Source organism: Anomaloglossus baeobatrachus, unplaced genomic scaffold, assembly GCF_048569485.1.
Source record: "Anomaloglossus baeobatrachus isolate aAnoBae1 unplaced genomic scaffold, aAnoBae1.hap1 Scaffold_719, whole genome shotgun sequence".
In the NCBI taxonomy this organism is placed as follows: domain Eukaryota; kingdom Metazoa; phylum Chordata; class Amphibia; order Anura; family Aromobatidae; genus Anomaloglossus; species Anomaloglossus baeobatrachus.
The window spans coordinates 45,001-71,055 of record NW_027445095.1 but is presented as its reverse complement, the minus strand read 5'-3'; the positions used below and the strand labels follow the sequence as shown (position 1 = coordinate 71,055).

At 58.3% G+C, this 26,055-nt stretch overlaps 1 long non-coding RNA gene and 2 other non-coding genes across 3 annotated transcripts in view; all 3 read left to right on the top strand.

Annotated features, from left to right (window-relative positions):
* LOC142287275 (uncharacterized) overlaps nucleotides 1-26,055 on the top strand; it is a 75,573-nt gene that overhangs the window by 33,706 nt on the left and 15,812 nt on the right. Inside the window, exons 2-3 of the long non-coding RNA XR_012748267.1 lie at nucleotides 9,545-9,594; nucleotides 17,215-17,264. This is a non-coding gene — a long non-coding RNA (uncharacterized LOC142287275). The remainder of the gene's footprint in view (nucleotides 1-9,544; nucleotides 9,595-17,214; nucleotides 17,265-26,055) is intronic.
* On the top strand, nucleotides 3,939-4,092 carry LOC142287278 (5.8S ribosomal RNA). The gene has a single exon (XR_012748270.1). It is a non-coding gene; the product is annotated as a 5.8S ribosomal RNA (ribosomal RNA).
* Nucleotides 11,570-11,723, top strand: LOC142287276 (5.8S ribosomal RNA). Its single transcript, XR_012748268.1, has one exon. It is a non-coding gene; the product is annotated as a 5.8S ribosomal RNA (ribosomal RNA).

The following is a 26,055-nucleotide window of genomic DNA, read 5'->3' as shown; positions in this document are numbered from 1 at the left end:
AAAATTTTCGGACCTCCGTAGCCTTGGAGAGGTGCCGGGGGCCCGAGCGGGGCCCCGAGCACTCTCGCCTGACTGCCCTCGGCGCTTGGATAAAGACTGAGAATTTTCGGACCTCCGTGGCCTCGGAGCGGTGGCGGGACCCCCGGTGGCCCAAGCGGGGCTCCAGACAATCTTGCCCAATCTTCCCCGGCAGTTGGGAAAAAATGGGAGAAAAAAAAAGATCCGTTCAGAATTTTCATACTTCCATTGCTTTCAAGGGGTGTCCGGGCCCTCGGGGGCCCGAGCGGGGCTCCAGACAATCTTGCCCAATCTTCCCCGGCAGTTGGGAAAAAATGGGAGAAAAAAAAGATTTGTTCAGAATTGTCATACTTACATGACTTTCAAGGGGTGTCCGGGTCCTCGGGGACCCGAGCAGGGCTCCAGACAATTTCGCCCAATCTTCCTCGGCAGTTGGGAAAAAATGGGAGAAAAAAAAAATACTATTATACTTCCGTCATCCGGGGGGGAGTTGGACAGCCTCGGAAGCCGAAAAGGGCTCCAGAGAATCACACGGGAGAGTCATTGGGACTTTGAAAATGTTTCTGAATTTTCAGACTTCCATGGTTTACACCTCTTAACTCGAATTCGACGGGCAGTTCCATGCGTTTTGGCAGATACTCGGTTGCAGTACCCCAAAGCGGCCAGAGAGGGAGCCAAAGGAGCAAAAAAATCAGTAGAACCGGGATGAGGTTGAATTTTCCTGCCGCGTACGCCTGGCAGTTCAAGGTGGGCGGGTAGTTTGCGGTACCGACCCGGATTATGCGGGGGCGTCTCCCAACCACCCGAAGACACCTCGTCCCATGCCTCCAGGAGATATATGTGAGAGAAGAGCGCCTCTCCAGACTTTGAACGGTCTGGTCGGAGAACCGGTACTCCGATTAATTTGCGAAGTGCGGTTCGGGGACCCCTTCCGGTAGCAGGTTTGCGCTCTGGCCTCTCTTGCAGCTCCTGGAGGGGAATTTGCCAGACGTGGGGCCTGGAGTCAGAGCGCCTCCGATGTACGCAGACATCCAGCGGGTCCGGGTGAAGGTTCCGGTCCGAGAGACCCCTTCTCTCTTCCACCCCTGGGTTGTCCTCTTCTGATCGATTTGACGAAGCGCACCCGGGTGGGGAGGTGGCGCTGCTTGCTCGGCCCGGGCTCTGGAGCCCACGCCGGTCACAGGCAAGCGGCCGCTTCCTCCTCCACCCCTGTGGTTTCCCCTTCCTTACGGTGGCGCGAATGCGCTGGCTGCCCCCATCTTGAGGCAGGTGGCCTCGCGGTGGTGAGTTTGAAATGACCAGAGCCTCGAAAGCGGTCTGATGACCTGCACAGGCGAACGGCGGGGACCTACCCTGCGACTTCCCGGCCAGCTTCCGGCGGAGGTTGCGCGAGGGGGCCCATCGTTCGAACGCTCCCCGTGCTGGTTAGCACAGGGATCTTCTCCAAGGGCGGCCTTTTGCGAGCTCCCAGCGGCGGCGGTTAGCGTTTCCACTCTGCTGCCGGGCTATCCTTTTTCTTACCCCCGGTCTGTCCCGAGCCCCTTACCCCTATGGGGAGGAGATGACAGAGGTGCGGAGGCTCATCCTCTTCCGATCGATTTGGTGAAGCGCTCCCGGGCGAGGAGGTGGCACTGCTCGCTCGGCCCGGGCTCTGGAGCCAGCGCCGGTCACAGGCGAGCGGCCCCTTCCTCCTCCACCCCTGGGATTTCACCTTCCTTACGGTGGCGTGAATGCGCTGGCCGCCCCCTCCTGCGGAGGTGGGCGGCCTCGCAGTGGCAAGTTTGAAATGACCTGAGCCTCGAAAGCGGTCCGAAGACCCGCATGGGCGAACGGCGGGGACCTACCCCGTGACTTTCCGGCCAGCTTCCGGCGGAGGTCGCGCGAGGGGGCCCGTCGTCCAAATCGCTCCCCGTGCCGGGAAGCACAACAATCTTCTCCAAGGGCGGCCTTTTGCGACCTCCCAGCGGGAAAGTGGTGGCGGCGGTTGGCGTTTCCACTCTGCCGCCGGGCTATCCTTTTTCTTACCCCTGATCTATCCTAAGCCCCTACCCATATGGGGAGGAGACGACGGAGGTGCGGAGAGTGCGGTGCGGGTCCCTCGTGAAGCAGGGTGTGGGGAAGCGTCCCCACCGGGCCTGCGTACACCTTCCACGCTACCTGAACGTCCTCCCCGAGGCGGCTCGGAAAAGGGGCAGAAGCGAGAGTCGGAACGAGAAGGGAACCGAGGGTCCGACAGAGAAAGCTGGTTTAAAAATAAAAGGGAGAGATGGCGCGAGAAACCCATGACGGAGGAAAAAGGGGAGGCCCCCTCGCGCTCTGCGCCCCTTTCCCCATCCCGTCGGCAGCTGGGCCCACCGCTGCAAAAGCCACGGGAGGCGAAAAGAAAAGCAGAAAAAAAGTCCGTTGAGGTATGGGCGCGAGGGCGGGGGGAGGACTACGCTGGTAGGGCGACGCCGACACGGCCAGGCCAAGCATCTGGGAGACCTCTGAGTCGCCTGGTCGCGGTGGACCCTGAAAGCCAGCCCCCTCTCCCGTCAACCCCGCGCCCTTCCGCCGGTCGGGTTGAGGACCCCCGCGGCGGAGGCGGGACTAAGCCAGATGGAAGAGCCGCATCAGGCGACCCCGGTGGCCAGTCTCCTCGCTTCTGCGTCTCGCCGGGTGGCTTCTGGATGCCCTTCCGCTCCGGGCCTGCCTGTGGACCGACGACCCCTTGCGCGTGTGGAGGTGGGACTAAGCCAGATGGAGGAGCCGCACCAGGTCGTCATTGCCTCAGCCCCGCCCGTTCCCCAAGCGGCCCATCGCGGGTCGCCCCGGGAGCGGCGGGCTTTTGGTGGGGTGTTGCCCGTGGCGTCCCCCTGAGGCCAGTCTCCTCGCCTTCGCGTTCCGCCCGGGGAGCTTCTGGTCGTCCGTGCGGCTTTTCCGTATGGGCTCCCTTCTGCGGTGCCCTCCCTTCTGCTGAGCGGGTCGGCCTTCCGCCGACCTCGCGTCCTCCTTGCCACCTCCCCGAACACACCGCGCATTCTCTGGGTGCTCCCCCGCGTCTCCCTCTCTCTGTCACGGTCTCTCTGCCGTCTCCCCGACCTCGACGCGTCCACCTCTTCGCCTCTCTGGAGCGTCGCTCAGGCGCCGACGGGCTACCTGGTTGATACTGCCAGTAGCATATGCTTGTCTCAAAGATTAAGCCATGCATGTGTAAGTACACACGGACGGTACAGTGAAACTGCGAATGGCTCATTAAATCAGTTATGGTTCCTTTGATCGCTCCAAGCCATTGACTCGGACAACTGTGGTAATTCTATAGCTAATACGTATAAACGAGCACTGACCGCCAGAGATGCGTGCATTTATCAGACCAAAACCAAGCCGGGGTCCCGGGCGTGGCGTCGGGACGGTCCTCCGTAAAAGTCGTAACAAGGTTTCCGTAGGTGAACCTGCGGAACGATCATTAACGAGAGAGCGAGGAGCGGCCCGCGCCGTCTCGCCCAGCGACCCCCCACTCCAAGGAGGTGTGGGGCCGGAAGCTCACGGTTCTCCTCTCGTCCCCTGATGCGGGAGCGGAGGGAACCCGACTTCCGCCCCGCTGGCGCTCCCTGCGCGGCAGGGGACGGCACGCGGAGGGGGTCCCTTCCCTCCCGTCGCCCACCCGCCGCAGGAAACGAAACAACCTGCGCGTCGAAGGCCGTCCCGGGTACCGCTCGCCCGCGTGAGCCCGCACCCCGCTCCGGGGTCGGGACCGGGCGGTAGGTCGAGAAGCCACGAGCCCTTCTCTGTTACCCTCCCCGTCAGAGGTAGGGGCGGCGGAGGCCGAGCGCCCGGGACAACAGAGCCCCCTTCCTGAGCGGAACACCCCCCGTCCCACGTCTGTTTTTTTACGCCTTTGCGGCCGACCAACGTTATCCAGAGAAAAAAAAAACGAGCGAGACTCTTAACGGTGGATCACTCGGCTCGTGCGTCGATGAAGAACGCAGCTAGCTGCGAGAATTAGTGTGAATTGCAGGACACATTGATCATCGACACTTCGAACGCACCTTGCGGCCCTGGGTTGCTCCCGGGGCTACGCCTGTCTGAGGGTCGCCCCTCCGTCGATCGCCTCCACGGCGCTGCTGGGATTCAGAAGGAAGAGGAAGGGGGGTCCCAGACCTCTCCCCCGTCTCCTTGCGTCCCGCTAAAGCCAGACCTGCCCCCGCCCCGGGAATCGGGAGAGCGCGGCGAGGCTGTCTGTGGCAACACAGGGCTACCTCCGGTCACTCCCCCCCGTAAGACGGCGAGGGCGGAATGGCGTGGTCCGTGGAGAAAAGAGGCTGAAGGGATAGAAAACGACCGCCCGACGTGACGCGTCGTTTCTCTTTCCCGCCCGGCCTCCGCCCTCTCCGGGACTCTGACTCGACTAAAGACCTCAGATCAGACGTGGCGACCCGCTGAATTTAAGCATATTACTAAGCGGAGGAAAATAAACTAACCAGGATTCCCTCAGTAACGGCGAGTGAAGAGGGAAGAGCCCAGCGCCGAATCCCCGTCTGCCCGGCGGGAAATGTGGCGTACGGGAGACCGGACCACCCCGGCGTCGCTCAAGAGCCCGAGTCCTTCTAATACTGGCCCCAGCCCGCGGACGGTGGTAGGCCGGTAGCGGCCCCTGGCACGGCGGGACCAGGTTTCCCCGGAGTCGGGTTGTTTATGAATGCAGCCCAAAGCGGGTGGTAAACTTCATCTAAGGCTAAATACCGGCGCGAGACCGATAGCGGACAAGTACCGTGAGGGAAAGTTGAAAAGAACATTGAAGAGAGAGTTCAAGAGGGCGTGAAACCACTAAGACGTAAACGGGTGGGGTCCGTGCGTTCCGCCCGGAGGATTCAGCCAGGCGGGCTCTGGTCGGCCGCCCCGGGTTCCCGCGCTACTTCCCACCCCGGCTCGCCTGGCGGGCCGCCTTCACCCGTCCCCTCTTGGGGGGGCGGGGTGGGCGCCGCCGGCCACAGGCGAAGGGGGCGGACTAGGCCCGGGCGGCTCCGGTCCCCGCAGAGTGCATTTCCTCCGCGACGGTGCACCGCGACCGGCTCCGGGCCGGCTGTGAAGGCCTCAGGGGCGGAAGGAGGCCGAAAGGTTGCGCTTGCGCTCTCGGGCACGGGGCTCACGCCCTCCCGGCGTTACATCCCCCTCTCGGCAGAAGCAGTCGCCCGGGGCTGAGGGAGACGACCGCCTCGGCGACCTCTTCCGGAACCGCTCTGCCCTCCCCATCCCCCCGTCGCCCGGACGGCGCGTCTCCCTCTCTGGGGGGAGGCTGTCGGTCGGAGGCAGTGGTTCCGCGGGGGGGAAGTGGGTCTCGGCGACGGAGGAAGGGGGCCCCCCGCTTCCGGCGCAGTGCCGCCGCTGCGGGAGGGCTTGCCGACTCCCCCCCTTAGGGGGGGAGGCGGTCGCCAGGGGTCCGCGGCGATGTCGGCGACCCACCCGGCCTGTCTTGAAACACGGACCAAGGAGATTAACACACGCGCGAGTCCGAGGGCTCGACACGAAACCCCGTGGCGCAATGAAAGTGAAGGCCGGGACGCCTAGGCCGAGGTGGGATCCCGCTGCCCGCTCCGGGGGGTTTACAAAGGCGGGCGCACCACCAGCCCACTTCGCCCGCTCCGTCGCAGGCACGCCCGGGCAGGACGAAGCCAGAGGAAACTCTGGTGGAGTTCCGCAGCGGCCCTGACGTGCAAATCGGTCATCTAACCTGGGTATAGGGGCGAAAGACTAATCGAACCATCTAGTAGCTGGTTCCTTCCGAAGTTTCCCTCAGGATAGCTGGCACGCTCCAGAGACCCAGTTTTATCCGGTAAAGCGAATGATTAGAGGTCTTGGGGCCGAAACGATCTCAACCTATTCTCAAACTTTAAATGGATAAGAAGCCCGGCTCGCTGGCCTGGAGCCGGGCGTGGAATGCGCGCGCCCAGTGGGCCACTTTTGGTAAGCAGAACTGGCGCTGCGGGATGAACCGAACGCCGGGTTAAGGCGCCCGATGCCGACGCTCATCAGACCCCAGAAAAGGTGTTGGTTGATATAGACAGTAGGACGGTGGCCATGGAAGTCGGAATCCGCTAAGGAGTGTGTAACAGCTCACCTGCCGAATCAACTAGCCCTGAAAATGGATGGGGCTGGAGCGTCGGGCCCATACCCGGCCGTCGCCGGCAGTCGACGCCCGAGGAGGCTAGGCTGCGACGAGTAGGAGGGCCAGCGTGGTGAGCGCTGAAGTCCCGGGCGAGGGCCCGGATGGAGCCGCCGCGGGTGCAGATCTTGGTGGTAGTAGCAAATATTCAAATGAGAACTTTGAAGGCCGAAGTGGAGAAGGGTTCCATGTGAACTGCAGTTGAACATGGGTCAGTCGGTCCTAAGCGATCGGCGAGCGCCGTTCCGAAGGGACGGGCGATGGCCTCCGTCGCCCTCGGCCGATCGAAAGGGAGTCTGGTTCAGATCCCTGAACCCAGAGCGGCGGAGACGGGCGCCCCGCCGCCTTCCCCCTCCCCACTAAACAAAGGGGGAGGGGGTAGCATGGGCGCCCAGAGCGGCAACACAAACGATCCCGGAGAAGCCGGCGGGAGCCCCGGGGAGAGTTCTCTTTCCTTTGTGAGAGGCAGGGCGCCCTGGAACGGGTTCGCCCCGAGAGAGGGGTCTGAGCCTTGGAAAGCGTCGCGGTTCCGGCGGCGTCTGGTGAGCTCTCGCTGGCCCTTGAAAATCCGGGGGAGTTGGTGTAAATCTCGCCCTGGGCCGTACCCATATCCGCAGCAGGTCTTCAAGGTGAAATACCTCTCGATGTTGGAACAATGTAGGTAAGGGAAGTCGGCAAGTCAGATCCGTAACTTCGGGATAAGGATTGGCTCTAAGGGCTGGGCCGGTCGGGCCCGTCCGCGCGACCTCCGGCCTGCCCTCAGCCGCCCGCTCCCCGTCCTCCGTGCTGGGCCTGCGAGGGCCCACGCGTGGGGCGTCGAGCGGGGACGGGCGGCCGGCTAGGCACAGTCGGGCGGGGGGGTCCAGGCGGGCGGCGGTGATGACTCTGACCCCGCCGACACATTGTAAGATATATTGTAGCGTGTAAAGCAGGCTTTACTGGTTGCTATGGGAATCTGAGTGGTATCTAGGGTCCATTGGTCGTCTTGTAAACAAACCAGCGCAGATGGTCAGTGAACACGTTATCCTCAGCGACCAATCACCTCACTGCTTTCACTTTCTCACCAGCCCTGTAGTTAAGGCAGTTGAAATCTGATCGGTTGCCATGGTACCTTCCTCCATATTCTCTATTATAGATGGAAAGAGGAGAGACCTGCTCCACCATGATATCGTAAGGGTGCACACAGAGTCGGGACCTACCCCAGAGACCACTGCACCCCAAATTCAGGACTATCCCGCTGGAGCTGGGCCCTTCCAAACCCCCTCTCTTGTTTACCTTATATCTTATGAACATCAAACACACAGGCCTCCGACCCGTCACAGTTGCCATAGCCATCGCTTCTTCTAGAAGTCGTCACCTCACCCCGCCGTCCACTGGAGTCGGGCACGCTCATTTTGTAACCCTCTTTTGCTCCTGTAGCAGAAGCTCTTAAGGGTCACCCATACTGGCGAAATAAAATCAAAAATTGCAAAAACGTGTTCCAAATTGGGCAAAAACATCCCGCCTCTTGTTATGTGGTGATATCGGTGATGACTGAGACAGTCCCCGACATATTACCTTACTGATGTGAGGGATACAGTGGCACAGAAATATCGGTGACCCACAGGTGCCGCCAAAATGGCTCCCATCCATCAAGGTCCTATTCAGATGCCAGTGCGCTTTCTCTGGCAGTTGATGCTCATTTTGGATGTAACCAATGCCACAAAAGTAGTAAATTGTCAAAAAATCTCTCAAAAAATGCAAAAAAGATGCAAATTACAAAATAAGTATGGTAATTTGCAGAAGACCGCACATTTGGCAAAACCTAGGACCTCCAATTATATGGTGACATTGGTGATGGCTGAGAGTCCCTGACATAACGCTTGCCATTAGTTTGGCAGGAGATGCAGATTTGGTGCTGAAATTTATACACCAAATTACTGCACAAAATCTGCACAGAAAAACATGTTTTGGCAGGAAAAAAGTAGCTGAAAAAAAACACTCTTTTTATTGCATTTGCACGTTTTTTCACATGCTTTTTTCCATGCGTTATTTAGTCATAGCGACTGCAGTGGTTCAGGCACTCGTGATCGCCGCCAGGTCTCCGAGTGAGTTTACAGCTGGGACCCGACTCTCGCTGCCAGGAGCAATGCCTGCGCCGCTCACAGCAGTATGATCGCAGCATTCAGGAGGCAGGGGGAGGAATTGCTTAACTCTCCCTGGCGATCAGGTCCCTGTAATGCGATCACAGGAACCCAATCGCTGCCATGGTAACCCTGGGTTGTCACCATGATGACCCCGGGTTACTGAGGTATGGATCGCCTCACAGACCAGGCTACCTATGTCACCGGAGTTCCCTGAAGCAAAGTCCCGCCGTAAAGACCGCAAGATGAGAAAATGTCTGCTAACACTGGCTCTGTGGACTAGATGCAGGGACCCTGGTGACATCACATGGTGACCCAAGTTCATGCCATTGGATTTGCAGGAAATCCCAGTGATACGCTGGCATGAACTCGATTCACCTTGTGACCTTACCGGACTTCCTTGGAACAAGGTCCTACAGTAAAGACCGGGAGATGAGGAAATGGCTGTAGGGAACCGCAGTGGCGTCAAAAAAGCACACAAAAACGCACAAAAAAGCATGCGTTTTTTCCTACATTTTTCACTGACTCCATTGAAGTCAATTGGTGATAAAAAGTAGGAAAAAACGCAGAAACAATTGACATGCTGCTTCTTTTTTCAACATCAAAAACGGCAAGGAAATAAAAAGCAACATGTGCACAGCAAGTCAGGATTCTCATAGACTTTGCTGGGATGATTTTATTTGCTTTTATTAATTAAAACAAGCAAGGAAAAAGCATGAAAAATGCAACGTAGGGTAGTTTCTCAAATCCAGATGATGGATATCACAACCGTAACATGTGTATCCAGCACCAATCTCTACAGTACATTCATAGGCACCAGGACCCGGCTGCAGAAACGGATCTTCTCCCTTTACTTCACAGCACCAACTCACTGACCAAACGTGTGGCTTATTGTCCTCCCTCTCCTGGGTTCAGACCAATTGATGGGCAGAAGTGCTTATACCTGCCCCCTTAGACATTTGTTTTTCCTGTACCTTCAAGTATGAAGGAGGACAGTCTCTGGCCAGTTTGCAGGATTGTGTATTAGGGAGGCCCCTTGCAAAGGAACAATAGACACGCAAGCCCCCCAGACAATGAATCCTACTTCAAGCCTGATTACATTAAGGTCCATGGAGGCCAACTAGGAAAAACACATTTATTTACAACCCCTTCCCCCTTCAAATTGTGTACCTTGAACTGACGAGCAAGCAATCTCAAATAAAAATTCTATAACAACAAGAGTGATGTAACCGGCTCATCTGATTTCCTTTGTGTCTTTCAGACCAGCATCAGTATGCAAAAGCGGAATTTCAGAGTGAGGGGCTTAATAAGGTAATGTCCCCCACTATAATGTATGGGGTGTATGAATCTTCTGGGTATTCCCATATGTAAACATTGACTTTTTACATTTTAATAGTAACGGATTGTTAAACCCTGAATAGTCCAATCCTGTAGTGATTGTAGGGAGACGACGGAGGTGCGGAGGGTGCGGTGCGGGTCCCTCGTGAAGCAGGGTGTGGGGAAGCGTCCCCACCGGGCCTGCGTACACCTTCCACGGTACCTGAACGTCCTCCCCGAGGCGGCTCGGAAAAGGGGCAGAAGCGAGAGTCGGAACGAGAAGGGAACCGAGGGTCCGACAGAGAAAGCTGGTTAAAAATAAAAGGGAGAGATGGCGCGAGAAACCCATGACGGAGGAAAAAGGGGAGGCCCCCTCGCGCTCCGCGCCCCCTTCCCCATCCCGTCGGCAGCTGGGCCCACCGCTGGAAAAGCCACGGGAGGCGAAAAGAAAAGTAGAAAAAAAAAGGCCGTTGAGGTATGGGCGCGAGGGTGGGGGGAGGACTACGCTGGTAGGGCGACGCCGACACGGCCAGGCCAAGCATCTGGGAGACCTCTGAGTCGCCTGGTCGCGGTGGACCCTGAAAGCCAGCCCCCTCTCCCGTCAACCCCGCGCCCTTCCGCCGGTCGGGTTGAGGACCCCCGCGGCGGAGGCGGGACTAAGCCAGATGGAGGAGCCGCATCAGGTGACCCCGGTGGCCAGTCTCCTCGCTTCTGCGTCTCGCCGGGTGGCTTCCGGATGCCCTTCCGCTCCGGGCCTGCCTGTGGACCGACGACCCCTTGCGCGTGTGGAGGTGGGACTAAGCCAGATGGAGGAGCCGCACCAGGTCGTCATTGCCTCAGCCCCGCCCGTTCCCCAAGCGGCCCCTCGCGGGTCGCCCCGGGCTTTTGGTGGGGTGTTGCCCGTGGCGTCCCCCTGAGGCCAGTCTCCTCGCCATCGCGTTCCGCCCGGGGGGCTTCTGGTCGTCCGTGCGGCTTTTCCGTATGGGCTCCCTTCTGCGGTGTCCTCCCTCTGCTGAGAGGGTCGGCCTTCCGCCGACCTCGCGTCCTCCTTGCCACCTCCCCGAACCCACCGCGCATTCTCTGGGTGCACCCCCGCGTCTCCCTCTCTCTGTCTCTCTGCCGTCTCCCCGACCTCGACGCGTCCACCTCTTCGCCTCTCTGGAGCGTCGCTCGGTCGCCGACGGGCTACCTGGTTGATACTGCCAGTAGCATATGCTTGTCTCAAAGATTAAGCCATGCATGTGTAAGTACACACGGACGGTACAGTGAAACTGCGAATGGCTCATTAAATCAGTTATGGTTCCTTTGATCGCTCCAAACCATTGACTCGGACAACTGTGGTAATTCTATAGCTAATACGTATAAACGAGCACTGACCGCCAGAGATGCGTGCATTTATCAGACCAAAACCAAGCCGGGGTCCCGGGCGTGGCGTCGGGACGGTCCTCCGTAAAAGTCGTAACAAGGTTTCCGTAGGTGAACCTGCGGAAGGATCATTAACGAGAGAGCGAGGAGCGGCCCGCGCCGTCTCGCCCAGCGACCCCCCACTCCAAGGAGGTGTAGGGCCGGAAGCTCACGGTTTTCCTCTCGTCCCCTGATGCGGGAGCGGAGGGACCCCGACTTCCGCCCCGCTGGCGCTCCCTGCGCGGCAGGGGACGGCACGCGGAGGGGGTCCCTTCCCTCCCGTCGCCCACCCGCCGCAGGAAACGAAACAACCTGCGCGTCGAAGGCCGTCCCGGGTACCGCTCGCCCGCGTGAGCCCGCACCCCGCTCCGGGGTCGGGACCGGGCGGTAGGTCGAGAAGCCTCGAGCCCTTCTCTGTTACCCTCCCCGTCAGAGGTAGGGACGGCAGAGGCCGAGCGCCCGGGACAACAGAGCCCCCTTCCTGAGCGGAACACCCCCCGTCCCACGTGTTTTTTTACGCCTTTGCGGCCGACCAACGTTATCCAGAGAAAAAAAAAACGAGCGAGACTCTTAACGGTGGATCACTCGGCTCGTGCGTCGATGAAGAACGCAGCTAGCTGCGAGAATTAGTGTGAATTGCAGGACACATTGATCATCGACACTTCGAACGCACCTTGCGGCCCCGGGTTGCTCCCGGGGCTACGCCTGTCTGAGGGTCGCCCCTCCGTCGATTGCCTCCGCGGCGCTGCTGGGATTCAGAAGGAAGAGGAAGGGAGTTCCCAGACCTCTCCCCCGTCTCCTTGCGTCCCGCTAAAGCCAGACCTGCCCCCGCCCCGGGAATCGGGAGAGCGCGGCGAGGCTGTCTGTGGCAACACAGGGCTGCCTCCGGTCACTCCCCCCCGTAAGACGGCGAGGGCGGAACGGCGTGGTCCGTGGAGAAAAGAGGCTGAAGGGATAGAAAACGACCGCCCGACGTGACGCGTCGTTTCTCTTTCCCGCCCGGCCGCCGCCCTCTCCGGGACTCTGACTCGACCTCAGATCAGACGTGGCGACCCGCTGAATTTAAGCATATTACTAAGCGGAGGAAAAGAAACTAACCAGGATTCCCTCAGTAACGGCGAGTGAAGAGGGAAGAGCCCAGCGCCGAATCCCCGTCTGCCCGGCGGGAAATGTGGCGTACGGGAGACCGGACCACCCCGGCGTCGCTAAAGAGCCCGAGTCCTTCTAATACTGGCCCCAGCCCGCGGACGGTGGTAGGCCGGTAGCGGCCCCTGGCACGGCGGGACCAGGTTTCCCCGGAGTCGGGTTGTTTATGAATGCAGCCCAAAGCGGGTGGTAAACTCCATCTAAGGCTAAATACCGGCGCGAGACCGATAGCGGACAAGTACCGTGAGGGAAAGTTGAAAAGAACATTGAAGAGAGAGTTCAAGAGGGCGTGAAACCACTAAGACGTAAACGGGTGGGGTCCGTGCGGTCCGCCCGGGGGATTCAGCCAGGCGGGCTCTGGTCGGCCGTCACGGGTTCCCGCGCTAATTCCCACCCCGGCTCGCCTGGCGGGCTGCCTTCACCCGTCCCCTCTCGGGGGGCGGGGTGGGCGCCGCCGGCCACAGGCGAAGGGGGTGGACTAGGCCCGGGCGGCTCCGGTCCCCGCAGAGTGCATTTCCTCCGCGACGGTGCACCGCGACCGGCTCCGGGCTGGCTGTGAAGGCCTCAGGGGCAGAAGGTGGCCGAGCGGTTGCGCTTGCGCTCTCGGGCACGGGGCTCACGCCCTCCCGGTGTTATATACCCCTCTCGGCAGAAGCAGTCGCCCGGGGCCGAGGGAGACGACCTCCTCGGCGACCTCTTTCGGAACCGCCCTGCCCTCCCCATCCCCCCGTCGCCCGGACGGCGCATCTCCCTCTCTGGGGGGAGGCTGTCGGTCGGAGGCAGTGGTTCCGCGGGGGAGAAGCGGGGCTCGGCGACGGAGGAAGGAGGCCCCCGCCGCCGTGCCGCCGCTGCGGGAGGGCTTGCCAACTCCCCCCCTTAGGAGGGGAGGCGGTCGCCAGGGGTCCGCGGCGATGTCGGTGACCCACCCGGCCTGTCTTGAAACACGGACCAAGGAGTCTAACGCACGCGCGAGTCCGAGGGCTCGACGCGAAACCCCGTGGCGCAATGAAGGTGAAGGCCGGGGCGCCCCGGCCGAGGTGGGATCCCGCCGCCCGCTCCGGGGGGTTTACTAAGGCGGGCGCACCACCAGCCCGCTTCGCCCTCTCCGTCGGGGAGGTGGAGCACGAGCGCGCGCGATAGGACCCGAAAGATGGTGAACTATGCCCGGGCAGGACGAAGCCAGAGGAAACTGGTGGAGTTCCACAGTGGTCCTGACGTGCAAATCGGTCGTCTAACCTGGGTATAGGGGCGAAAGACTAATCGAACCATCTAGTAGCTGGTTCCCTCCGAAGTTTCCCTCAGGATAGCTGGCACGCTCCAGAGACCCAGTTTTATCCGGTAATGCGAATGATTAGAGGTCTTGGGGCCGAAACGATCTCAACCTATTCTCAAACTTTAAATGGTTAAGAAGCCCGGCTCGCTGGCCTGGAGCCAGGCGTGGAATGCGCGCGCCCAGTGGGCCACTTTTGGTAAGCAGAACTGGCACTGCGGGATGAACCGAACGCCGGGTTAAGGCGCCCGATGCCGACGCTCATCAGACCCCAGAAAAGGTGTTGGTTGATATAGACAGTAGGACGGTGGCCATGGAAGTCGGAATCCGCTAAGGAGTGTGTAACAGCTCACCTGCCGAATCAACTAGCCCTGAAAATGGATGGCGCTGGAGCGTCGGGCCCATACCCTCCCGTCGCCGGCAGTCGACGCCCGAGGAGGCTAGGCTGCGATGAGTAGGAGGGCCGTCGCGGTGAGCGCTGAAGTCCCGGGCGAGGGCCCGGACGGAGCCACCGCGGGTGCAGATCTTGGTGGTAGTAGCAAATATTCAAATGAGAACTTTGAAGGCCGAAGTGGAGAAGGGTTCCATGTGAACTGCAGTTGAACATGGGTCAGTCGGTCCTAAGCGATCGGCGAGCGCCGTTCCGAAGGGACGGGTGATGGCCTCCGTCGCCCTCGGCCGATCGAAAGGGAGTCTGGTTCAGATCCCTGAACCCAGAGCGGCGGAGACGGGCGCCCCGCCGCCTTCCCCCTCCCCCCTAAACAAAGGGGGAGGGGGTGGCATGGGCGCCCAGAGCGGCAACACAAACGATCCCGGAGAAGCCGGCGGGAGCCCCGGGGAGAGTTCTCTTTCCTTTGTGAGAGGCAGGGCGCCCTGGAACGGGTTCGCCCCGAGAGAGGGGTCCGAGCCTTGGAAAGCGTCGCGGGTCCGGCGGCGTCTGGTGAGCTCTCGCTGGCCCTTGAAAATCCGGGGGAGTTGGTGTAAATCTCGCCCTGGGCCGTACCCATATCCGCAGCAGGTCTCCAAGGTGAACAACCTCTGGCATGTTGGAACAATGTAGGTAAGGGAAGTCGGCAAGTCAGATCTGTAACTTCGGGATAAGGATTAGCTCTAAGGGCTGGGCCGGTCGGGCCCGTCCGCTCCCTCCGCGCGACCTCCGGCCTGCCCTCAGCCGCCCGCTCCCCGTCCTCCGGGCTGGGCCTGCGAGGGTCCACGCGTGGGGCGTCGAGCGGGGACGGGCGGCCGGCTAGGCACAGTCGGGCGGGGGGGTCCAGGCGGGCGGCGGTGACGACTCTGACCCCGCCGACACATTGTAAGATATATTGTAGCGTGTAAAGCAGGCTTTACTGGTTGCTATGGGAATCTGAGTGGTATCTAGGGTCCATTGGTCGTCTTGTAAACAAACCAGCGCAGATGGTCAGTGAACACGTTATCCTCAGCGACCAATCACCTCACTGCTTTCACTTTCTCACCAGCCCTGTAGTTAAGGCAGTTGAAATCTGATCGGTTGCCATGGTACCTTCCTCCATATTCTCTATTATAGATGGAAAGAGGAGAGACCTGCTCCACCATGATATCGTAAGGGTGCACACAGAGTCGGGACCTACCCCAGAGACCACTGCACCCCAAATTCAGGACTATCCCGCTGGAGCTGGGCCCCTCCAAACCCCCTCTCTTGTTTACCTTATATCTTATGAACGTCACACACACAGGCCTCCGACCCGTCACAGCTGCCATAGCCATCGCTTCTTCTAGAAGTCGTCACCTCACCCCGCCGTCCATTGGAGTCGGGCACGCTCATTTTGTAACCCTCTTTTGCTCCTGTAGCAGAAGCTCTTAAGGGTCACCCATACTGGCGAAAACAAATCAAAAATTGCAAAAATGTGTTCCAAATTGGGCAAAAACATCCCGCCTCTTGTTATGTGGTGATATCGGTGATGACTGAGACAGTCCCCGACATATTACCTTACTGATGTGAGGGATACAGCGGCACAGAAATATCGGTGACCCACAGGTGCCGCCAAAATGGCTCCCATCCATCAAGGTCCTATTCAGATGCCAATGCGCTTTCTCTGGCAGTTGATGCTCATTTTGGATGTAACCAATGCCACAAAAGTAGTAAATTGTCAAAAAATCTCTCAAAGCATGCAAAAAAGATGCAAATTACAAAATAAGTATGGTAATTTGCAGAAGACCGCACATTGGGCAAAACCTAGGACCTCCAATTATATGGTGACATTGGTGATGGCTGAGAGTCCCTGACATAACGCTTGCCATTAGTTTGGCAGGAGATGCAGATTTGGTGCTGAAATTTATACACCAAATTACTGCACAAAATCTGCACAGAAAAACACATGTTTTGGCAGGAAAAAAGTAGCTGAAAAAAACCACTCTTTTTATTGTATTTGCACGTTTTTTCACATGCTTTTTTCCATGCGTTATTTAGTCATAGAGATTGCAGGGGTTCAGGCACTCGCGATCGCCGCCAGGTCTCCGAGTGATTTTACAGCTGGGACCCGACTCTCGCTGCCAGGAGCAATGCTTGCGCCGCTCACAGCAGTATGATCGCAGCATTCAGGAGGCAGGGGGCGGAATCGCTTAACTCTCCCTGGCGATCAGGTCCCTGTAATGCGATCACAGGAACCCAATTGCTGCCATGGTAACCCTGGGTTGTCACCATGATGACCCCGGGTTACTGAGGCATGGATCGCCTCACAGACCAGGCTACCTATGTCACCGGAGTTCCCTGAAGCAAAGTCCCGCCGTAAAGACCGCAAGATGAGAAAATGTCTGCTAACACTGGCTCTGTGGACTAGATGCAGGGACCCTGGTGACATAACATGGTGACCCAAGTTCATGCCATTGGATTTGCAGGAAATCCCAGTGATACGCTGGCATGAACTCGATTCACCTTGTGACCTTACCGGACTTCCCTGGAACAAGGTCCTACAGTAAAGACCGGGAGATGAGGAAATGGCTGTAGGGAACCGCAGTGGCGTCAAAAAAGCACACAAAAACGCACAAAAAAGCATGCGTTTTTTCCTACATTTTTCACTGACTCCATTGAACTCAATTGGTGATAAAAAGTAGGAAAAAACGCAGAAACAATTGACATGCTGCTTCTTTTTTCAGCATCAAAAACGGCAAGGAAATAAGAAGCAACATGTGCACAGCAAGTCAGGATTCTCATAGACTTTGCTGGGATGATTTTATTTGCTTTTATTAATTAAAACAAGCAAGGAAAAAGCATGAAAAATGCAATGTAGGGTAGTTTCTCAAATCCAGATGATGGATATCACAACCGTAACATGTGTATCCAGCACCAATCTCTACAATCCATTCATAGGCACCAGGACCCGGCTGCAGAAACGGAACTACTCCCTTTACTTCACAGCACCAACTCACTGACCAAACGTGTGGCTTATTGTCCTCCCTCTCCTGGGTTCAGACCAATTGATGGGCAGAAGTGCTCATACCTGCCCCCTTAGACATTTGTTTTTCCTGTACCTTCAAGTATGAAGGAGGACAGTCTCTGGCCAGTTTGCAGGATTGTGTATTAGGGAGGCCCCTTGCAAAGGAACAATAGACACGCAAGCCCCCCAGACAATGAATCCTTCTTCAAGCCTGATTACATTAAGGTCCATGGAGGCCAACTAGGAAAAACACATTTATTTACAACCCCTTCCCCCTTCAAATTGTGTACCTTGAACTGACGAGCAAGCAATCTCAAATAAAAATTCTATAACAACAAGAGTGATGTAACCGGCTCATCTGATTTCCTTTGTGTCTTTCAGACCAGCATCAGTATGCAAAAGCGGAATTTCAGAGTGAGGGGCTTAATAAGGTAATGTCCCCCACTATGATGTATGGGGTGTATGAATCTTCTGGGTATTCCCATATGTAAACATTGACTTTTTACATTTTAATAGTAACGGATTGTTAAACCCTGAATAGTCCAATCCTGTAGTGATTGTAGGGAGACGACGGAGGTGCGGAGGGTGCGGTGCGGGTCCCTCGTGAAGCAGGGTGTGGGGAAGCGTCCCCACCGGGCCTGCGTCTGTGTCGCCCTGGGCAAGCCAGGGGACACAGGTCACGCACCACCACACCCCCCATCCCAGGTAGGCACACCTAAGCTGAACCACAAATCCTTGTTGCCTTCCTCCAGAGGCTGATGATTCACACCAGGGGGTGGGCCAGGCGGTTGGCTCCGCCCACCAAGGAGATCACAGCTCTGGAGGCAGGAAGTACCAGGCAGTTGAGCTCAGGGCGAGCTTGTGTAAACAAGATTAGCCCAGGGAGGGCAAGTGTAAACAACGAAGTGAAAGTAAAGAAAGGAAAGTGGCAAAGGAGGAAAGCAAGTGTGTGACAGAGAGAGAAGCCTGAGGTCCAGCTTTGTGTAGGGCCAGAACAGCAAGGTCAGCAACGGCGGTGACTGTCTGGAGAGGGACAGTTCGGAAGTTCCTGGAAGGACCCCGTTGGCTGTGTGCCCGGTGGTCTGGAGCAGTGTTCCGAAGGACAGTCAGCACCAGGGCAGGGGCCTCTCGGACCCCGGCAAGGCTAGGAGTCGCCAAATTTGCCGAATCCGTCAGTGACGGGGACGTAGCTCTCCCAACAACCAAGACCCGACAGAAGGCAACAGCCCAACCCGTACAACGGAGACACCGCCACCGCCAGGGCACCAGTCTCCGAGGGCCAGCGCCTGCGGGCAAAGTGTAGTGCTCCTCCGGCCCAGCTTGAAGCCGGGGAGCGGGTTACCGGTGGGGACCCATCGCAACCAACCGTACATACAGGTGCAAGGAAAAGGGACATCACCGTCACCTATCTGGGAAGCAAAGCAGCCGTCTGTGGGACCGTCCTACCAGCCGTTTGGTTTACCGTACAAACTGTGTCCGTGTCTCAGGCTGAGTGAGTACCACCGTGCCGCAAGGCACAGCGCTGCCCCCGCGTCCCTGCGCCCACCAGGCCCTGCACCTCACAAGCCATCACCGGGCCCCGGGATCACCAACCCCTACCCACGGAGGGGCAACACAACACCTGGCTGCTCCACATCACCATCCCCGGGATCCCCGTATTAAGCAGCGGTGGTGCTACCAATCACCACAACCGTGGGTGGCGTCACGGACATTATCCCAACACCCCAAACCCCCCTTTAACTCACGGGCGAGGAGCGCCGCTCGAGAAACCCCCGGGATCCGGTCCACGGCTCGAGCCACCACTGAGCAGCCGGACCCGAGCAGAAGGGGTGAGCGCGGTGTGCTGACACCCTCCTCCCCGCCCGCGACAACTTGGCGTCACGAACAGGATCTTACCGCTCTGCCGTCTGGTAGAGGTGCGCCTTGTTACCGCCGGAGGTATCCGGCAGGAACATTTCAGAAGCCGCCATCTTTGGCGCGAAAAGTTCCCGCTCGAGCGTCTTCTCGAGCAGTAGAGGCGCGAAGGCCAAAACCCCGCCCCGAGAGAGGAGGGGCCGGAAAGAGCTAAGGGGGACGGAAACAAGATGTCTGCGCCCGACGGAGCCGCTGGAGGAGCGGTGGCCGCAGCCGCAGCGGCACCCGTGGATGGGAATGGACCTGCCCAGGTCCCGGCCGTACCGGCGGGAGGTGCCGCGGCCCCCACGCTCGCTCAGGTCATGCCGTTTTCCTTGCCCTATGCGCCCGGAGCTGCCTGGCTACCGCAGTATGACGGGAAACCGGATGCCCTACAGGCCTTCCGGAAAAAGCTTAACCCGTTGCTAGAGCTGTACCCCCTGACTGATAAGCAACGTGCAGCGATAGTGCTAGGCCAGTTAACCGGAGCGGCGGAGCAGGAAGCGGAGACCTGGGCTCTCTGTAGCCACCATCTTTGAGAAGCTACAGACTGCCTTCGAGACCCGGACTGAAGCTGAGCTGAGGATGCAGTTTTACCAGTGCCGGCAACGAGCTGGGGATAGCATTCGGGACTATGCTCTACGTCTGCAGACCGCCCTCCGCACGCTGAAGCGGGCGAATCCTATTAATGAGGCGGATAGCAACAAGATGTTAGTGGAGCAATTTGCACAGGGGATGAGGTCCCCTGAGGACCGTAAGCAACTCCGGCTGTGGGCCCTGGAACACCCTGATGTGGACTTTGCTGTGTTAAAGGAGCGGGCCATTAAAGCACTACAGCCCCCAGCAACCGAAGGTCTGGAACCCGCCCCGTGGCCCGTTGAGACGGCTCCCGTTGTGGCGGCCTCAGCCAAATCAACCGCTCCAACATCTGCAGCCCCGAGCAGCACAGTGGAAGAACTGGCAGCCCAGGTCCGTCGCATGGACGGAGACCTTGCCAAAATCCTGGCTGCACTGCAACCTCTGACCAGACCTCAGCCTCCAGCACAGATCCAGCTTGTTGACAGTCCCGAGGATGTTCCCTGGATGCAGCGGAAAAGTGCTAACAACCCGCGGAGCAGACCCCCAATCTGCTACAAGTGCCGTAAGCCGGGACATTACTACCGACAGTGCCCGTTAAACGAGCAACCCCTGGGGCCCCGGGCCAATCCTCAGGAGTAGAACATCGTGGCCCCCCGGACTGGCGGGACCGATATATCGGGGCCCGCCCTATCATCCCCGTGGCTGTGGACGGCATACCAGTGATGGCTCTCTTGGACACTGGATCACAGGTAACTACCATACCGTACACGTTGTACCAGCGGTATTGGGCCGTAGATGAACTGGCGCCCCCAGACAATAGTATAACATTGATTGCTGCTAATGGACTTCCATTGACCCAGGTGGGGTATAAACAAGTAGCTATGACAGTGGGGCAAGCCGAACTGCAACACCAGGGTATGATTGTGATCATGAATGAACCCAGTGATCATAACCCGAAAATAGTGCTGGGAACCAATGTGATGGAGCACTGCATGGATGATGTGTTAACCCTATTACAACAGTTGGCCGCCACGGCGGCAGGGAGCCGGCAGAGGGCTGTGCAGCGTGAGATCCGGGCCCTGATGTACCGCCAGCATGTAAGCTCAACAGGAGGGGAGATTGGTGGAGTGAGAGTGATGGATGTTGCTCTATTGACTGTGCCCCCTGGGAGCGAGATGATGATCTGGTGTAGGGCAGCAGTAGGGTCTCAGGGGCGTGACTACCCTGCAATGATGGAGCCCCTGCCTTCCGAGCACTGGCCCACTGTAATGGCCGCCCGAGGGGTGGTGGATGTGAAGAAAGGGAGAGTGCCTGTGAGAGTGCTGAACTGTGGAGAGGAAGAAGTCAGGCTTTCCCGGTATGCCACCATTGCCAAGCTGCTCACCTTGGACCCTCACACTATCCAGGAAACCAGTCCATCTACACCCCCACCTACCACCAGCACTTCCCCACACCAGGGGGAGACAAAGGAGTGGCATCAACAGCTACATGTAGGCACTGATGACACCCCCACACATCACAGGGCAGGGGTATACAGGGTGGTGCAGGAGTATGAACAGGTTTTTAGTAAGCACCCCCTAGACTTTGGGCAGATTAAGGGGGTCCAACATCACATCCCCACCGGTGAACATCCCCCTATCAAAGAGAGGTATAGACCTATTCCCCCTGCATATTACCAGTGTGCCAAGGATATGTTGAGGAATATGAAGGAGGCAGGGGTTATTCGGGACAGCTGTAGTCCCTGGGCCGCTCCGTTGGTGCTGGTCAAGAAGGATGGTACCATGCGGATGTGTGTGTACTACCGGAAGATCAACCAGATAACCCATAAAGATGCCTATCCATTACCTCGGATTGAAGAGTCTTTGGCTGCGCTGAGAACTGCAAACTACTTCTCGACCCTTGACCTCACCAGCGGATACTGGCAAGTGGCTGTGGCCCCAGAAGATCGGGAGAAAACCGCTTTCACCACCCCGATGGGGCTATGCGAATTCAATAGTATGCCGTTCGGGCTGTGTAACGCCCCAGGAACCTTCCAACGGCTGATGGAGTGCTGTCTGGGACATCTAAACTTCGAGACCGTCCTGTTGTACTTGGATGATGTGATTGTTTATTCCCAGACGTACGAAGCCCATCTGGAGCACCTGGCCGAGGTTTTCGCGTCCTTTGCCAAGTATGGGATGAAATTGAAGCCCTCTAAGTGTCACCTGCTGAAACCCAGAGTGCAGTACCTGGGGCACGTGGTGAGTGCAGATGGTGTTGCCCCTGACCCTGAGAAGATTACTGCCATCCAGAGCTGGCCGAGGCCAACTACGGTGAGGGAAGTAAGGCAGTTCCTGGGCCTGGTGGGGTACTACCGGCGCTTTATCAAGGGATACACGAAGATGGCGGCCCCCATGCAAGACCTCCTCGTGGGACAGACCAAAGGTGGTAGACCCGTTGGAGCCCCACTGTCGTGGGAGGACAAGCATGAGGAGTCCTTTTGCCAGCTGAAGGCGGCCTTGACCGGAGAAGAGGTCCTGGCATACCCTGATTATGGGCGCCCGTTCATCCTCCACACGGATGCCAGTAACGTGGGGCTAGGAGCGGTCCTATCCCAGGTCCAGGATGGAAAGGAGAAGGTGATCGCCTATGCTAGCCGAAAACTCCGGCCGACCGAAAGGAACCCTGAGAACTATAGCTCCTTCAAGCTCGAGCTATTGGCATTGGTGTGGGCTATCACGGAGCGGTTCCGCCACTACCTGGCGGCAGCAACATTCACCGCGTTTACGGACAACAATCCGCTGACGCACCTGAACACGGCCAAGTTGGGCGCGCTGGAGCAGCGGTGGGTAGCCCGGCTAGCCAATTATGATTTCACCATTAAGTACCGGGCCGGGCGCGTCAACATCAATGCGGATGCACTCTCCCGGATGCCCCATCTGTCAGAAGAGGGGTGCAAGGATGACGACCTCGAGGAGATTGAGTTGCCTGCGTTTCACCAGCCGCCTACCGAGAGGGTACAAGTACATCAGCAACGAGTGGATCTGGACCCACGGCCCAATCAAGAGTGGCAAGAAGCTCAGGATCAAGCGCCGGCTGTTCGCCTTGTCAAGACTCTGGTGGAACAAGGTGCTACGGGAATAGACCCTGCCGCCCCAGCCGAAGCCCAACGCTTGTGGAAGGAACGTAAACGGCTTTACCTACACCAGGGGAAGCTGTACCGTGAGCTGATCAACCCGAAGACCCATGAGAAAATATGCCAGTTGGTCATTCCTCAAGCTGACGTTGCCACTGTCCTGCGGGCATACCATGATGGTGCTGGCCACTTCGGGTGGAAGAAGCTGGAGATGCTGTTGAGGGAGCGGTTCTATTGGAGTGGGATGCGTGAATCGGTGGAAGCCTGGTGCCGGGAGTGCGGTCCTTGTACGCTAAGGAGAAAGGACGAGACTAGCCAGAGGGCACCCTTACATCCAATAGTCACCCATCAGCCGCTGGAATTGGTCGCCGTAGACCATGTCAAGCTCACCCCTAGCCGAAGTGGGTACACCTATGCATTGACCATGGTAGACCACTACTCAAGATTTATGGTGGTAGTCCCCGTTAAGGACCTAACTGGTCGAACTGCTGCTCGGGCGTTCCAGGCTTATTTCTGCCGGCCCCATGGATACCCAGAAAAGGTGCTGACTGACCAAGGCCCGGCCTTTGAAGCAGAGGTGTTCCACGAATTCTGCCAGTTGTATGGCTGCAAGAAGATCCGGACCACTCCTTACCACGCCCAGACCAACGGCATGTGCGAGAAAATGAACCACCTGGTCCTGGGGCTTCTCAAGACGCTACCACTGGAAGAACGGAACCTGTGGCCGGAAAAGCTACCCAACCTGGTCGATATGTACAATAATATCCCCTCTAGCTCGACGAAGTGCACCCCAGCGTATCTGATGAGGGCTCGGCCCGGCCGCCTGCCGGTGGATCTGGAGATGGGATTGGAGGCCCCCGAAGCACTCCCTTCGACGGTGGAGTGGGAAAGCCGGAGGAGAGCACAATACCGGCAAATCCAGGAGTATGTGGAGAAAAACCTCAGTCGAAGTCGAGAACAGCAGGAGCACCGGTTCAATCAGAAGGCGTCCGCGGATCCTTTCCAGCCAGGGGATGTAGTGCTGAAACGGAAGAGGAAAACACACAAGCTGGATGATCAGTGGGAGCAAGTCCCTTATGTCATACAACCCACAGAATGGGAAGATGGGAAGGCCTACCAGATCAGTCGTGACCAAGGGGGCACCCTGGCCACAGTTTCCCGGGACCATCTCAAAAGGTGCCCTCCAGCGTTGAGGGCAGAGGCTGAAGTACCGGTTCCTCCACCAGCGGAGAAGGCAGCAGAGGTAATCCACACGGTAATGGGTGACTTCCCAGCAAACTGGCCTACACAGAACGGCGCGGTGATTCTTCCAGTGATACTGTTCCCACAACCCGTGGATGAAGGAGTAGTGGAAGTGGTTAACCGTGAGCCAGAACCAGTGCCAGTGCCCAGGGATGAACCTGTACCCAGCTCTCCTACGCCCCCGCCTGCTCCACACTATAGCCGGGAGGAGGAATCGATTGTTCCCTCTACCCCACTGTCTAGCACCACTGACACCGGGCCCCGAAGGTCCACCCGTTCCAACCTAGGTAGACCTCCACTTAGGTACAGGGAGACCGTTCTGTAAGAAAAAGGGGTCAGGGAATGTAAAGAGTGCTTGTTTGAGTGGAAAAGTTTGAAAAGTTTAAAAGTTGAATGATAAGAAGAAAAATGATTACCGAACAGTAACCTGATTTGCTTTTGTGATTAGCAACCGGCTGGAGCCGGCACCGTTGTCCCCGTGGGGACCGTTTAAAAAGTTGTTTTGCATGGAGGACTATCCATGGACAAGCCCGTGAACTTGCAGGGCAACCACAGACGTTAGTGGCTTGTAAATATGTTGGTTACCGTTACCGTTTTCCGCAGGCCGCCTCCGGAGAGGCAGGTTGGAGGGAGGGCCCTGAGCAGAGCAGGCCAGGGCCCAGCCACCAAAGGAACCGGTGGCTACCCTCTGGAGGGCAAGGACAGATCCCGCTCGGGTACCGTGTGCTGGACTGTGGGTCAAGGGGTGCTGCCTGGGCTTTAGGGGCAGCATCAGGGCCAGGTTACTTGGGTGGGAGAGAGCGGAAACCGTAACCGTAAACCGTTGAAACGTTAAAGTAAAATGTGCCTCCCGTAAGGGAAGATTGTTGAAAATGTTATGTTTAACCCTGTTACCCCTTTTACAGAAAAATAAAACCGGTGTAGGACGGCAGCCCACGGACGGTCTGCGTTTTGCTAAGGGGGAATGTGTCGCCCTGGGCAAGCCAGGGGACACAGGTCACGCACCACCACACCCCACATCCCAGGTAGGCACACCTAAGCTGAACCACAAATCCTTGTTGCCTTCCTCCAGAGGCTGATGATTCACACCAGGGGGTGGGCCAGGCGGTTGGCTCCGCCCACCAAGGAGATCACAGCTCTGGAGGCAGGAAGTACCAGGCAGTTGAGCTCAGGGCGAGCTTGTGCAAACAAGATTAGCCCAGGGAGGGCAAGTGTAAACAACGAAGTGAAAGTAAAGAAAGGAAAGTGGCAAAGGAGGAAAGCAAGTGTGTGACAGAGAGAGAAGCCTGAGGTCCAGCTTTGTGTAGGGCCAGAACAGCAAGGTCAGCAACGGCGGTGACTGTCTGGAGAGGGACAGTTCGGAAGTTCCTGGAAGGACCCCGTTGGCTGTGTGCCCGGTGGTCTGGAGCAGTGTTCCGAAGGACACTCAGCACCAGGGCAGGGGCCTCTCGGACCCCGGCAAGGCTAGGAGTCGCCAAATTTGCCGAATCCGTCAGTGACGGGGACGTAGCTCTCCCAACAACCAAGACCCGACAGAAGGCAACAGCCCAACCCGTACAACGGAGACACCGCCACCGCCAGGGCACCAGTCTCCGAGGGCCAGCGCCTGCGGGCAAAGTGTAGTGCTCTTCCGGCCCAGCTTGAAGCCGGGGAGCGGGTTACCGGTGGGGACCCATCGCAACCAACCGTACATACAGGTGCAAGGAAAAGGGACATCACCGTCACCTATCTGGGAAGCAAAGCAGCCGTCTGTGGGACCGTCCTACCAGCCGTTTGGTTTACCGTACAAACTGTGTCCGTGTCTCAGGCTGAGTGAGTACCACCGTGCCGCAAGGCACAGCGCTGCCCCCGCGTCCCTGCGCCCACCAGGCCCTGCACCTCACAAGCCATCACCGGGCCCCGGGATCACCAACCCCTACCCACGGAGGGGCAACACAACACCTGGCTGCTCCACATCACCATCCCCGGGATCCCCGTATTAAGCAGCGGTGGTGCTACCAATCACCACAACCGTGGGTGGCGTCACGGACATTATCCCAACACCCCAAACCCCCGTTTCACTCACGGGCGAGGAGCGCCGCTCGAGAAACCCCCGGGATCCGGCCCACGGCTCGAGCCACCACTGAGCAGCCGGACCCGAGCAGAAGGGGTGAGCGCGGTGTGCTGACACCCTCCTCCCCGCCCGCGACACGTACACCTTCCACGCTACCTGAACGTCCTCCCCGAGGCGGCTCGGAAAAGGGGCAGAAGCGAGAGTCGGAACGAGAAGGGAACCGAGGGTCCGACAGAGAAAGCTGGTTTAAAAATAAAAGGGAGAGATGGCGCGAGAAACCCATGACGGAGGAAAAAGGGGAGGCCCCCTCGCGCTCCGCGCCCCCTTCCCCATCCCGTCG